The sequence below is a fragment of the Sus scrofa genome, chromosome 6 (assembly GCF_054392235.1).
Source record: "Sus scrofa isolate SSC_HxYL_T2T_F1_AM1 chromosome 6, Sscrofa_HxYL_maternal_Yorkshire_Landrace_v2.0, whole genome shotgun sequence".
In the NCBI taxonomy this organism is placed as follows: Eukaryota; Metazoa; Chordata; class Mammalia; order Artiodactyla; family Suidae; genus Sus; species Sus scrofa.
The window spans coordinates 103,198,212-103,212,183 of NC_139388.1; the positions used below are offsets into that span (position 1 = coordinate 103,198,212).

At 37.7% G+C, this 13,972-nt stretch overlaps 1 protein-coding gene across 6 annotated transcripts in view; it reads right to left on the reverse strand.

The window, feature by feature from the left end:
• The window catches only part of ANKRD12 (ankyrin repeat domain 12), a 117,500-nt gene that overhangs the window by 27,341 nt on the left and 76,187 nt on the right, over positions 1-13,972 (reverse strand). For 2 of the 6 annotated variants that reach the window (XR_014807537.1, XR_014807536.1), the window contains one exon: positions 9,444-9,536. The exons of the other annotated variants lie outside the window; for them this stretch is intronic. The gene's annotated coding sequence lies outside the window, so the exon portion shown is untranslated. The remainder of the gene's footprint in view (positions 1-9,443; positions 9,537-13,972) is intronic. 6 annotated transcript variants of the gene reach the window in all.

Here is a 13,972-nt window from a genome sequence, read left to right on the forward strand (position 1 = left end):
AGAATGAGTGTACAAATGGGGAGTTTCAGAACTGGATTAAGACATTAAGAAATCAACTGGGGGAGTTGCCGCCGTAGCGCAGTGGTTGACAAATACGACTAGGAACCATGGGGTTGGGGGTTCGATCCCTGGCCTTGCTCAGTGGGTTGAGGATCTGGCGTTGCCATGAGCTGTGATGTAGGTTGCAGACACAGCTCGGATCTCGCGTTGGTGTGGCTCTGGTATAGGCTGGCGGCTATGGCTCCGATTGGACCCCTAGCCTGGGAACCTCCATGTGCTGTGGGAGCAGCCCAAGAAAATGGCAAAAAGACAAAAAAAAAAAAAAAAAAAAAAAAAAAAAAGAAATCAACTGGGGGTACATATGGTGGGCCAGGAGGACTGCAGAAAAGAATATAAACTTGAAATACAAATTTACCCACTTTACAATTCTGTATAGTATCCAAGTGGCAAATAATATTGCTATTGACTATGATCTGGCTAATTTATTGCTGAGTCTTCTTTTTTTTTTATTTTTTATTTTTTTTGGTCTTTCTGTCTTTGTTGTTGCTATTCTTGGGCCGCTTCCGCGGCATATGGAGGTTCCCAGGCTAGGGGTCGAATCAGAGCTGTAGCTACCGGCCTACGCCAGAGCCACAGCAACACGGGATCCGAGCCGCGTCTGCAACCTACACCACAGCTCACGGCAATGCCGGATTGTTAACCCACTGAGCAAGGGCAGGGATCGAACCCGCAACCTCATGGTTCCTAGTCGGATTCGTTAACCACTGCGCCACAACAGGAACTCCCTGAGTCTTCGTTAAACTTGAAAAGGTGGTGAACATTCACCCACATGGTACCAGTTTCTGTATCACCGATCATGTGGAGATCAGTTCTGTCACTTGAATAGTTTTAAGCCACCCCTAGATCTTATATAGCCTGCACTTCCACACCTTGTGCATGAACACGTCTTCTATTCTTCCTATGCCGAGCTCATGCTTTCCAAACATCAGGTGCTGAAGATTTCTTAGTCAGAAATTTATTTTTAAACAATGGCATCATCTCTGTAGAGTGGTGTTTTTACAATTATTTGAGTACATGTATATGTACTCTGTATTTTATAGAAAATGGAAATACTGCTGAAACTAGTAATACAATAAAGATGTAAAACTGCAGGATGCAACAGAAGCAGCAAAGCTTTGGTCTCCTCCAAAGCTGAAGTACTGTTCAACTGTGAAGCAAAGGAAAATCAGAGAACCCATATAAATACTAGATATTAGTGTGTGTGAGCATTTTGAAAAATAAGGTTTTAAAATTATGGAAAAAAGGACATGTAAAATATTTAAATGACTTACATACAGAGTTTATGCCAGTACTAAGTCCTAGATTAGTTTCAAAATAAGTGTAAGGTTCGCCACTGTCCTGACAAAAACTAAAAAATCTGATCAGAACCATTAAAATAATCTCCTGCTCCCCCCTGCCCCGGCCCTGGGCAGAATCCCTTTGTAATCACCATAAACAACTCATTCCTTCCATTAAGCTCACTGTAGGTAAATAAAGAAAATTTTAAATTGAGGTAAGAAAATACTTGGAAAATGGTTTTCCTTGATAAAAATCATGGAGATGTAATGAGCAAAATCCAGACTTTGGGGGAAAATTGCCAGGCAAATGATCACATTACTTCAACAACAAAAAAGCAAGACTGTGAGAGTGGAAGGAGAAACCTATAGATAAAAAGATACTCAGACATGTCACCCAATTGTATTACATGGACTTTATTTGGATTCTGATTTTGAAATGTTAAAAAACCCATAATTTTATGAGGCAATGAGAACTTGGAATAATAATCAAGTATTTACTAGTAATACAATTTAGCTAGTTTAGGTATGATAACGACATTATGGTTATACTTTTAAAAAAATTCCCACCTTTTAAGAGGTACCTACTAAAATATCTTCCAATTAAATGACTTCAAAATGACAGGGCAGGGAAGGATGGAGAGGGACAAAGCAAGACTGGCCATAGGATGTTAATGATTAAAACTGACTCACGGATTCCCGTCGTGGCGCAGCTGAAACAAATCCGACTAGGAACATGAGGTTGGGGTTTGATCTCTGGGCTCGCTCAATGGGTTAAGGATCCGGTGTTGCCATGGGCTGTAGTGTAGGTTGCAGATGGATCTGGCGTTGCTGTGGCTGTGGTATAGGCTGGTGGGTACAGCTCTGATTAGACCCGCAGCCTAGGAACCTCCATGTGCCTCGGGTATGACCCTAGAACAAAGACAAGACTTAAAAAAAAAACAAACAAGAAAAACTGACTCATAAGTACATATGGGCCCATAATACTACTCTTTCTACTCTGCATGTAACTGAAAATTTCTGTAATGAAAGTAAAAATATTAATCTGCTTATGATTAGATTTAAATCTGTTTAAAATATTTTAGATAATGAATATATCTTGCAATGTACAGAATAAAGAAGCCCCCAAACCCTAAACATATATACTAAGGAAGCTTTAAAAAATAATTCTCTTGGAGTTCCCGTCGTGGTGCAGTGGTTAACGAATCCGACTAGGAACCATGAGGTTGCGGGTTTGGTCCCTGCCCTTGCTCAGTGGGTTAACGATCCAGCGTTGCTGTGAGCTGTGGTGTAGGTTGCAGACGCGGCTCGGATCCCGAGTTGCTGTGGCTCTGCGCAGGCCGGTGGCTACAGCTCTGATTTGACCCCTAGCCCGGGAACCTTCACATGCCGCGGGAGCTGCCCAAGAAATAGCAAAAAGACAAAAAAAAAAAAAAAAAAAAAGAAATAATTCTCTTAATTTTCTGAGTACAAAGTCAGGTAACATGCAAGCATGTTTTCAGGAATACATATGAAAATATACTCTTTCATTAAAGATTTTAAATTAGTTAATGGTAGGCTCTCTGGCCAAAACAAAACAAAACACCAACCCAGCTACTTTACTTCATTTTCGGAACCGCTTTTGTCCAATAGAAGGTACTCTACTCACACATAATGAAGACGAGTTTCATCACGGCATACTTCTAACATGTTATTCAGTTAAAGAAACACACACTAAATTCACACTGTGGTTATATGCTAACATCTGGGCCATGTGACTCTGAACGTTTCATGCTCAGGAACAACCAGCACGGTGTGATGCAAAGTACACAGGCTCTGCCATTAGCCGAAGGCACATCTTTGCTCTGCTACTTAACAGGTCAGTAATTAGTGATTAGCTCAAAAGGCTGCTGCGAAGATTAAATAAACTAATTTATGTAACGTGCCTCACATATCCTGGCACATTCCAAGCATGTGATAAATATTAATTCACTGTCTAGAAAAAAAAGAAAAAATGTACTATTAAATTAGAAGCATTTAAACGAAATGTATGTATAACCTCAAATACTGACAGATTCAGTAAAGTGCACATGTTAATCAAAGAAAGCTAAAGTTGACTCTTCTAACATTTCATGTTTGCTTAACTCTACATCAGAAGATTGAAGACAAAAAAGGCACTTATTAGAATTAATTTGGGCATATAATGGAGATACATCATCCTTTAGAATGAGGGCAGGAGAAACTACCGGCCTTTCAAGCAAACAAGGGACATATGTAGATAAAGACTTTTCACAAGGAGAGGCAATGAAGGAAGAGAAAGAGAGTGAACGGAGAAACAATTTTCTTATATCAGTGTCTGGGGGAATTTTTATTTTTATACATAAAAGCACTAGTCATGATTACAACCACTTATGTAATTTTCTTTTAGTATTCCTCAAAGAAGGGGAAGTGGAAATAAGGATGGAGTAGGAATGGGACACAATTATATAAACTTTGCTTCAATTGCTATCTGCAATTTAATGTCATGTAATGATTTTTTTTTTTAAGTTTCTACAACTTAACAAGTAGAAGAGAACTTTTTGTTGAAAATAATCCTTGGTGAAAGCTTAACATGAATAATACCAAATTTAAGCAAGTCTATAAAAAGTCTCATTCATCTTGGGATCCACCTTATAAAAAGAACACAACATAACAATGTAAACAATAATAACAATCTGTCCATGACCACACAGTTATTAAGTGACAGGGCTAGGTCTTCAAATCCAAGTTTCTCTGACTCCAAAGAGAGAAACATACTCAGAACCATCACACTATGTTACTTCTGAGTACATAAAAGGTACTAAAGAAAACCAAGATAGACTACATAAAGACCCAGCAAAACAATGCCATAAATTGCGATCTTTTCCTAAGTATTCAAATGAGTATCTTCTACTTCATTTATTTCACTGTGCGTGTACTGAGAAAACAACTCTGCTACAGAAATCTAGGTTCTAAAAGTATTTTAAATGAAAATGTTAATTTTCATGTAAAATGCATTGTTAAAATATCAATAACATAAAGCTCTGTACATACCCACCTGAGGTTAAAGTTGAATTTCAAATAAGAACTTGCTATTTGTCTACTCTGCTTGATTTTGAGATATCCACATCCTAGATATATAATACTTTAATTTATATAGTCCATAAGTACACAAAACAAGGTAGATTAAAAACATCTCATTTAGGACTATTAAGTAATACAATTTATAAAGTAAAAAAAGTCAGTGGATTGGGAAAAATTGGTGAAAGTGGTCAAAAGGTACAAACTCCCATTTATAAGTTCTGAGAATGTAACATACAACATGGCGACCACAGTTAACAATGCTGGGAGCTCCTAGTGTGGCACAGTGGGTTAAGAATCCAACTGCAGTGGCTGGGGTTGCTGCGAAGGTGCAAGTTTGATCCCCAGCTTGGCGCGAGGATCTAGCATAGGTCACAGCTGTGGCTTGGATTCAGTCTGTGGCCTGGGAACTTCCATATGCCCCAGTTGTGGCCATAAAAACAAAACAAAATAACCAATACTGTACTGTGTATCTAAAAGATAAGAGTAGACTGAAAACTTCTTACCAAACACTAAAATTTATTATTATTATTATTATTAATCTTTTTAGGGCCACACCTGTGGCATATGGAGGTTCCCACACTAGGGGTCAAATCAGAGCTGTAGCCGCCATTGTACACCACAGCCACAGCAACACTGGATCAAAGCCATGTCTGCAACCTACACCACAGCTCATGGCAACACCGGATCCTTAACCCACTGAGTGAAGCCAGGAGTCAAACCCACACCCTCACAGATCCTAGTCAGGTTTGTTAATCATCAAGCTGGGGGAGGGGGGGGAACGACGGGACTCTCAAACACTAAAAATTATCACTATGTAAAAATTGTAACTGTGACAGCTAACTTTACTATGGTAATTTTTTTGCAATATATACATAAATCAAATCATTACAGTGTACCCTTAAACTTATACAATGTTATACGTCAATTATATCCAATAAAGCTAGGGGAAAAAACCATATCTTCACTACTTTAAGTGACTATATAAACCAGTGAACTTAATCAGATTTAAGAAACAAATCTTTACGGATTTGATAAACTGAGAAATGCAGTTCAGAGACAGGAAAATAAAATATTATGTATTTTTAATGTAGTTTCTTCTAAATCTCCATTTCCAAACTTCAATTTTCCTAAGTAAAGACCAGGTATTTTAATTCTACAATATAGGAGAAAAGTAGTCACACATTTATTTGGAAGTAAGTATATCATGACCGAACATATTTTCACTGTATTCCTAAAGCAACAGGTACAGATAAGACAGCTTTAGTTAAGAAATTGGGGGTGAAGAGAATAAAATCAATAGTTGAAAATACTAAGTCTAAAAGCAAAATTTACATAAAAAATAAAACCAAGTACCACACCACTCCATACATTCCCTTAGTTATATACAGCCCTTTTACTAACATGTCAGCAACACAGAAACAGATTGCATAAATTAATTAAGATCTTTCCCCTCTGAAAATGACTGGTATCACTACAAAAATTTTGATGTCACTAAAGGAAACTGACAAAAATCACCCAATCACAGTTTTCCATCAGTATATACAGAGGTCCTTTAAACCATGACTAGATAAAACAAGATGAAATAGCTAAGGCTGAACTCACTTAACAGGCTGCAAGTGTAATATTTTAAAGTCAAAGTCTTTTTTTTTTTTGAGGGTTCTGCCCAAATGTACCATTCATAGAGTTTTAGTCTTAAATATTCAGCAACAGCTCAAGGACTATAATTATGTGACAGACTCACTTTAAGTTGCTAGGCACCAGTAGAAATTCAGATTTTAAGGAAAACCACTGAGCTAACATTTTTAACAAAAAAAAACTATTAGTTTGGGTATTTGCAATAAACAATTTTACATATTTTGGGCAAATACACAAAATTTCTTGACCACTATATTTACATAAACTTCAAAGAGCTATTGAGCAGATTATTTTATGTAACATAAAAATTTAAAGACATTCATTTGCAGACATCCAAAGAACATCTCAGTGCAGTCACAATTTCTCATTCATTTTTCTGATACATGAGCAAGTAAAAAATATAGAACTATGTAATTTTTATAAACACTTCTAAAGAGTGTTTATAGCATATAGTAATTTAGGTATACATAATTTCTTTCCCTTTTTCTCCTCTTAAGATTTGACATATATTATTTTTCTCTTCTTTTCTTTTTTCAGGCCACACCCATGGCATATGGAGGTTCCCAGGCTAGGGGTCGAATCGGACCTACAGCTGCCAGCCTACGCCACAGCCATACCAGAGCTGAGTCTGCGACCTACACCACAGCTCATGGCAACACTGGATCCTTAACCCACTGAGCGAGGCCAGGGATCGAATCTGCAACCTCATGGATACTAGTCAGGTTCCTTTCTGCTGCACCAAAATGGGAACTCCCATATTTTTCTTTTAAAAAAATTCCCACTCAACCTATTCTTAAGCTTTAGAATTAGGTTGATATACTCAATCGACATAAAACACATGATAAAATCTATACTGATTTATAAGTACTGATTTTCAAATAAGAGAATTAGAGAGGTTTTGTTTGTTTAAGATTCAGGTACAAGTAGCTGGTGATATTTAGAAAAAAGTTTGAAAAATTAACATCAGAGCTATGGGTGTAAAGTGCAGGGGAGAGAGAGTAAGAGTATGTAAAACACTGTGATGGAATCTCTTAGTTATTCATTAAATTAAAGAATACATCATTGCTTATTGTGCTGTATGCACACCCCCCTGCATGTCACAAATATTTAAGTGCCTCTTCATTTCTTCTAAGTACCTAAACCACAGGGAGATGAGAAAAATGAAGATCGCTAAATACCAAATATGGTGCTTGCTACTACTCAGCAACTTCAGAAAGTTTCAGTCAAAGAGGCTGCTAACAGTCCTGATCAAATAAAAAAAGGTTCTTGGGTTATAAATGGATTACAATTTTCCATACTAGGCCTAAGCTGTTACTTACTGTATATACTAGAAGTGAATTAAAAATGCCATTTGGAAAACAAGAAGGTAAAACACTCTACATGTTAAATGGAGCAATCTTTAACTTTAGGTATACTAATAATGCAAATTCCTTTACCCTATAAGATGCTCTATCAAGTCTAAATTCCTAATGATCAAATGTGCTGATAAATATTTTGACTCTGAAAGCATCCTATGTAATTTCTACTGTAGTCTTTATGCTTCCAAGATTAAAAGGTTTGCTTTAAAACTTTGAAAGGTTATGCTTCTTCCTTATGGTTAAACTGTTAGCATCACAAAATCCATTTAATAAAAGTTTCTGGTATATTTTGACTTAAGTAATTGTTTTTGTATCTTGATTTATTAACTGTTTTAACTCCATATGTGCATATATCAACAGATGTATTTTCATGGCTCTTGAAATATAAAGCTGAGGAAAAGAGTTTAACAAATATGACAATATATTTAGATTAGTTACAATCTACTATTTTTTAACATTAAGAAAATAAGGCTTCAAAATACTTGTCATTTTGTGTATTCTATGATATAGAAGTGTACTCAGTAAACACCAGAAGGTAACAATATATCACTGTCTTTTTAAGTTTCCCATTTGTCTTATGATAGACTCAAAAAGTAGTTTGTCTATTATAATGGGCATTTCCTTGCTTAAGCTGAAGTATGCAAATAAGGAAAGTTTGTAGCAGCTACTTAATAAACATGGCCAGATTACTGGCAGTCAAAGTAAGATAAAGGGGAATAATTACTGTAGCAATATTGGCATTTTCAACTTCATCCACTGGGCATTCTAAGTGATAAAACCAGGGTCTGCTAACATGCAGGAGAATCTCAACTTTGGCAATTAATAAGTGTTAGGAAGTACTGGGGGAGGGGGACACTATGCGACAGAGTTACTCACTTCTCCTTTGTCATAATTATGCTTTATGAGCATGATCTGGAGCTCTGAGTATGACTGAGTTTCTAGCAGGGTAGCAAGAAGCAATTATTTGTAGCAAATACTATTATTAGACAGAATTTCTGTAAGGAAGGTAATGTAGAATAAGACTGTCGAAAAAGGGCAGAGGTGGGGGGGAAGACTAAAAATTATGCAAATGTATTTTTCATTTTTATTTTTTTGCTTTTTAGGGACACACCTATGGCACATGGAAGTTCCCAGGCTGGGGGCTGAATTGGAGCTGCAGCTGCCGGCAATGTGGGATGTGGGATCCAAGCCGCGTCTGTGACCAACACCACAGCTCACGGCAATGCCAGATCCTTAACCTACTGCGCAAGGCCAGGGATCGAACCCATGTCCTCATGGATACTAACTGGGTTTGTAACTCTGAACTTTGGAATTACGCAAATTTAAAAGAGCCACACATTGGTATAGAAATAAGCTGTACTAACCAGGACACATATTCTTGCAACAGTATCATAAATGTCTGACATGTATGACATAAAACTGCTATTCAGTGTGGCCCATGAACTTCGGCCAGTCTGCAAACTGTTTATTACTAATCCATGATGAAATAAAGGGCTTGCACCAGAAACAGAAACCACTTATGTCACTCTTAATTCAGCTGACGTTTTTTTCATAGCATTTTCCCTTTGTGATATAGAAAGTAGTGCACTGATTTACATCCCGGCACAAGCTCCTCACCTTGAGGACCAGTAGGAGTCTGCAGAACAGCTACTCTGAATTGTACTGTCATAAATAAAGCGCAATGCCTAATGGCATAAACCATATGTTAAAATGTTACATATATAATACCTTTTATCTATTCCAAGCTTATTTAGTTCTGAAATCCACCGTCAGTTATGCTCCCCAACTCTGCAGCACTTAAAGTGTATCTGTCACATGGATGACATGACATATATGATGGGTAACACTGTTATCAGACTTTACGTGTACAAACATCCAGGGGCAGTAAGATAAATACTTGATTAAACATTAACACACCCTGAATTTAGATTAGATGATGTTAAGTCTAACAAGGACCTCATGTAAATTAAGTAATAAATTTGGGTATTTTCATCAGCCTTTTTCAGCAACTTCAAAATCTTTGTATGATACTTACGGATGATTTTTACTGATGATTTTTGCATCATTTCTTGAGGGACTTTGATCAAGCAATAATTCAGGCACATTCACCATGTGGAAAATAAATATGCTGAAAAAATCAATACATAGCTGATGAACATATGAAACATTATCAGTAAAAAGTCAAAAGAGGTTTTAGTGTGTTTCACTCTAATGAAACATGTAAGTTCATAAGACACCTAATTTCTTCCACAGGAAAAATTTATTGCAGCACTTCTTTCTCACAGTAAGTTTTTTAAGCAAAGCTGCTTTTCATAGTTACGGTTTTCTGAAGAGTTCACGATACAGTTGTTGCCATAATAAATGGGAGAATTAACATACTATATAAAAAATTTCTATTTATCGAGTCTTATTTTTCTCACTTTCTTACGGAAGCCAACATAATTCAGCTATTATAATCCTTATTTCATATAGCATAAAGATGTTCAAATGACTTTCAGCTTATAACTGGTAGATGGATTTACAAATATTTTGAAAATATAAAGTGAAAGGAGTTAGTGGATGACTATGTTAGTATCCCCATTTTCTGTTTTTGGCTGCCCTGGGGCATATGGAGTTCCTAGGCCAGGGATCAGATCTGAGCTGCAGCTGTGACTTCCAACAATGCCAAATCCTTTAACCCACTGTGCTGGGTCAGGGATCAAACTTGTGTCCTGGTGCTGCAGAGACTGACAATCCCATTGCGCCACAGTGGGAACTTCAGCATCTCCACTTTCTTAATCAGCTATATCCCCAGTGCTTAAACAATGCCTAACAAATAATGGGTGCACAAAAACAGTTGAATTATTGAGCAGAAGGAAAAGGATAAAGAGGAATCTAGGATGACTACTAAGTTTATGACATGCATACAGCTGAATGATCCCGTCAATATCTGAAAGAGGAGAAACAAGAGAGGTCTAAACGGGGGGGGGGGGGGGGGGGGGACGACGACGACGACGACTTTCTATTCAGGTACATGATTTCTGTGGGAATTCTAAGTGGTGATATCCACAGGGCAGCTAAATATACACACGTGAAGCACTGAGTGAAAAGTACAGACTAAAGAAATATTTAAAAGGCCTCACCATTTAGATGGTAGTTAAAACTGTAAGTGGGAGTGAACTTTATTTGGGAGATTATGCAGTATAAGAGGGTTCCAAAAAACAAAACCTTTGGAAAAATCAACACAGGGGCGTATGGGAAGGGAATGAGAAAGAAATGAAGATGAGATCTAGAAGGGAACTGAGAAGCAACAATGTGAGAAGACTGAAGAAAGCCAGGAGAGAATTATATCTCTAAAACCTGTCAAGACAGGAGGATTTTAGCAAGAATGCAGTCAACACTCAAATCCTACACAGACTAAGAAGAGGGGTTTGGCAGTGACAGGACCACACGTGCTGTCAGTAAACAACTTGGATGGAAGGTACTTAAAGCACCACAAAGCTCGGCTATAAAGGGAAGGGCATGGGGATTAAATAAACTGGTATGCAGAGCAAGAGAAGACTGCTCTAATCTCAAACCCTCTAATTACCTTGTGATCACCTCCGACTATATCTCATTGCCTTCCACCCAAATCACCACTGCCTCTGCTCCCAACACATGCCTCACATCTGCTCATAGGATACATACTTCCAGATTCTGTTCATAATTTTATAAAAATACACATGCATATGCAAACACATGTATAGATTTTTTTTTAAATGTTCATTTTTTTTACAAAAATGAGATATTATAATCACTCATCTTTTTTTTTTTTTTTGGCTGATGGGCAGCACGTACAAGTTTCCGGGTCAGAGACTGAACCCGCACCATAGCAGTGACAACTCACCAAGAGAACTCCCTATGATCATTCATCCTGATTGTTCTAACTCAACAATATTTTATGAAAATCTCTCCAAGTAACTGGCACAGAATTAGGATATACTTTTTCACAGCTGTACAATAGTCCATGGTGTGGCTATACACCTTCGTTTATGCAACAAATTCCCTGTATAATTATACATTTTTCTTTTGCCATTGAAACCAGTGCTGTAATAAACATGGAGCATTCTCAGAAGGGTGAATGCTACATGAAGGAGTATGAGTATTTCTAGATATTTTTATAATGGTAAATTTTGAATCCACACTAAAGTAGACAGAAAGTTACATTGATGCCTCATGTACTCATAACTCAGCTCCAACAGCTATTGATCTCTGGCCAATCCACACCTCTATTCATTGTACTCCTGTATCATTTTGAGGCACATCCCATTCATATTATTTCATTCAGAAATATTTCAGTATATTTCTCTAAAAGAGAGAGCTCTCGTATTTTGTTAATTGTCACCAGACTGTTTTTCAAAGAGACTAGCAATTCACAATCCTTTCTTTTTAATCCCTCCTATTAGGTAACCACTTTTATAAACTGTTGGATTATTCTTCCGTAATTTCTTTTTTAAAGATGTAAGAAAATACATCGACAATACCGTTTAAATCCTTAAATGTCTCCAAGTATCTTTCTTTTACCCTGACAGGTGAACACCTTGGCCAGGTACAGAATTCTTAGACTACTGAGAGAAAAGAACTGTAGTCTATCTTCCACTGGTGAAAGTTAGAAGTCCAAAGCCAGTGTGACTATATTTCCTTGTGGGTAACTTGTTACATCCATAATTTACAAGGAATTAGATCATATGTACAGGGGTATGTCTGTGTGCTTAAATCATTCACGTGGAGCTCACTGAGCTTTATAAGTGATAAACTCAGGCTTGCCTCAGCTCAGGGACACCTTTTTCTGTAAGTAAAGACTTCTCTAGCTGCTTCTGTTTTTCCGTTTTAAATTTCCATAAATAGCTATTATTCATATGTTAGATCTACTAGAGCTATTCCCCAAGCCTTTTATCTTTCCTTTCGTTGTCCTTCTCTTTGTTGTTGTTTTTTTTAACTGGATGCACCTGTGTCACATCGAAGTTCCTGGGCCAGGGACTGAATCTGAGCTGCAGCTGTGGCAACACCAGATCCTTTACCCCACTGCACTGAGCCGGGGATCAAACCTGAGCCTCTGCAGCAACTTCAGCTACTGCAGTCAGGTTCTTAACCCACTGTATCACAGCAAGAATTCTTTTTTCTTTGTATTTTTGCTGTGTTGTAAGGATTTGGGTCCTATTTCAGCTCATCTACTTTGTTGTCTACATGTATGATCATGCCTTTTTAAAAATTAGCTCCAAAAAGTCTTTGTGCTATGCTTGAATTTTCTTAATTACTCATTGTGTTGTTGCTGTTGAAACAGTCCAAGAGGCATCTCTCTGAAAGTGGTAGAAATGAGGGTGGCCTTCCCCGCGAGACTGCCAGTCAAAGCTGAGGCACTAGGATGAAACCTCCCAGTTGCTGGACTAGGTCTTCTCAAACCCTCCCATCCTCAGTAATGGATGAACTCAGCCTACAGGTTTAACTTGGATTTATGGGGGCTTGGGGGGGGGGTGGAGGGTTCTGGCATAATCCCTAAGGTAAATTGCCCCTCCCCACCAATTGAACAAGTTATTTACTGACTAACATCTATGTCCCAAACACTTTAGTTCACATTATTTGAAAGGAGAAGGAGTGAAAACAGACACTAAAAGAAAAGCTGCCACCTTTACAATTTTACCTACAGTTTTAGCTTCATCATTTAACCCTCCCACTACCAAATATGGCTGTCAACCAATCAATATTTTTTCTCTTTATTCCTCCCTCCCCCTGCGTCTCATCTTATAATCAGTTCCCCTTCTATCATAGTTATTTTTAATTTCTTTTTTTCTTTTTTTTTTTTTTTTAGGGCCACGCCTGTGCCATATGAAGTTCTAGGCTAGGGGTTCAATCAGAGCTGCAGCTGCCAGCCTACACCACAGCAACACCAGATCTGAGTCACACTGACGACCTACACCATAGATTGTGGCAACACCAGATCCTTAAGCCACTGAGTGAGGCCAGGGATCAAACCCACATCCTCACAGACCCTATGCTGGGTTCTTAACCTACTGAACCACAATAAGAACTTCCTGGATGGGTTGTAAGTAGAAGCCTCAATCATTTCCTAAGTGAAATAAAGAAGCTATCACTATTGCTGGCCCCTTCTCAAAACTATTAAAAGCATTATCAGGTGTTTCCCCTAACATCACCTTAATTAAGTTCCTTAGTATTAAAAAGCCCAGTATTCTAAATCTTTCATGGGCTGTTTATCTTAACTGAGTTTCGTACAAAATTCTCCCAGAGAAATATAAATCATCTGTTAAATACGGGCTTAATTTTTCAGTCTTACCTGTTTTTTAAAGTTTGATATGCTTTTGAAGTCATTTTAGTTTTTTTTCTACAGGTGGTTCTTTTCCACTTCCATACAACTGATCTGTTGAACAATGATGCTGCTGGGGTTTCCTACAGTCTGGGCGTTGCCTGGCGCAGTTCCACCTGCTCCTCTGACCTGAAGACTGAGGAGTGGAGGGTACTGCATCCCTCCAGCAGGGGGCAGGCAATGTTTCCTTTCTCTTTTTTTCACTGAATGTTATCAATTGTAGA